This window comes from Meleagris gallopavo, chromosome 4, assembly GCF_000146605.3.
Source record: "Meleagris gallopavo isolate NT-WF06-2002-E0010 breed Aviagen turkey brand Nicholas breeding stock chromosome 4, Turkey_5.1, whole genome shotgun sequence".
NCBI classification, from domain to species: domain Eukaryota; kingdom Metazoa; phylum Chordata; class Aves; order Galliformes; family Phasianidae; genus Meleagris; species Meleagris gallopavo.
The window spans coordinates 22,433,380-22,435,574 of NC_015014.2; positions in this window are offsets into that span (position 1 = coordinate 22,433,380).

Sequence of the window (2,195 nt, forward strand, 5' to 3'; positions counted from 1 at the left end):
AAAAAAAGCACGCAAAAGAGGGCGTAATCTATGGAATAATTTAATCTGTGACAAATTTGCATTGGACTTTACTTTTTTGGTTTTCAGCTGAGAAAAATCTAAGTAGAAGTAACAGGAATGATACTCCTGTATTTAAGTAATTCTTGAAGAACAAAAGAAAACTAATTAAAATCTAAAGACAAACTCATGTTTGTTTGTACACTTGCTTTGTACACTGATTTCTTTCTTGTTGATCATTTTGTTCCTTTCATTGTGGATTGTTTTCTTAACTAGATGTTGACTTGTCTTCTAGATATAATAGCTGATTTATTCCAATCACAGTTGTCTTTTTTTTTTAATTGAGATCTTCTTATATGAATGGCTAGAAACAAACAAAAATGTATACCATGAAGGATATTTACAAGTGGCATGATAAAAATTACTTCTACAAATTTAAGAATAAGGTTCTGCGGTAGTCCGTCTTCATTGTGGGTGATTCAGTGTCATGAAAAGCAGACACCAAGTAGAATAAGATTTGCCCTAAATAATCCAAAACTTGACCATCTAAAATTTGATTATGGTGTACCTGTGCATCTTCTTGTGTGTGATATAAATGCTACTTCTCAAATTTCAGAAACATTCTTTGATTTTCTATTGAACTGAATACACAGAAGTGTAATGGGAAATCGTCTGTTCCTAAGCTGAAGGTTTCATTCTGAAGTGGTGAGGATAGTAGGGCTTTGGTTTCTTTTGTGTTGTCACGTTGACTGAATAGCCATCAAGCCAACCCTTGTCATGCGTTATCTGCTGAGTGATGTCTTTTGTATTGGATTTTAAAGAAAACAACTGGCTTTCCAATCAATGAAAGCCTTAAGGGGATTCTTTCTAGTTCTTAGAAATAATAGAGAAGTGAGAAAGTCAGGCACAGAAAAACTTACATGCTGTTGTTGTCACTGCAGTTTGCATATTGTGTGGAATGTGCTTAATATGATCTCTTGATCTCCATTAGAAAAGCACTCTCTAGAGATATTAAAATTTCTTTTGAAAAAAAGATCAACAGGACAACCGCGTTCTTCATAGGTACTTGAGGTAGATTTGGAAGATTTTTCTTTTTTTTTTTTTTAATATTTTGTTTTGTTATACAAGGTGTCGTATGTTGCATTCGCAGCTTGTTTGCGTCACTTGTATGAGGGTTAGAATTTACATTTCTTCTAATGAGAATTATATTAAAGTTCTGGGATTAATATATTAAACCTGAATTCTTTATTTTGGTCATTCTGAACTAGTTCCTGTTCTTGGAGGGGAATAAAAACCCAAAGGAATAAAGAACTAAAGAAGATGGTTGTACTGATGGACTGTGGAAATGCTAAGGCATGAGTAGTGAGGAATGGTCTGGTCTCACATAATCCCCAAAGTTCCTGGTATCAGTGTATAACTATTTCTGATAGCCAAGCAAGCTCATTTAAAGAAGATCTGTTTATTCACCTTACATGGAAAAGTTCTGGAAAAGCACTGTAGTTTGTGTATTTAGGGCAACTTCCTAAATTAGCAGTCAAATTCTTCCAATTAAATAAACAGGGCAAAAAATTACAAAAAGTTGAAAATGAGAACTATTACGTCTAACGGTCTAGATGTTTTTGTAAATGTACATTTTACTTTTTACTCTTGGCACCTTTCACAAAATTTTATCAGCATTCTGTGAAAAAATATTTCCTTTAGCTTGTTTAAAAGCAAACTAAATTTGGATTTGATGCAATCTCCTGCAGTGAGACGCATTACAAAATATAACTAAAACTTGAACTGTTGCACTTGCATAAATGCCGTATTATCTGCATTTCTTTCAAAACTATTGGATGATTTAATGAGGTATATTCTGGACCTTTGTAGCTTAATGATAGCCAAGCAGAATGGAAATAATGTTTAGTATGTTTGAGTCTCATTTAGAGGAAGGGGGGACAAGTTTTTAACCCATGAAATCATACACAGGTAGGTTAATGGTTAGATAAAGGAGGAAATAGAGAGTGTATTTGTATTAGACACCATGCATTTTCCTTGTAGAGTCTCTGATGGTTGAATATGATGATGAAACTACTCAGAATGAAGATATCAACATTTCTCATTTGAACTACAATTGAACTTCATATGAAATTACTGAAACTCATAACAAAGGTGTAACTTCTGAGTTGTTTCCCCCAAGGTCTTGTTAGCATGAATGA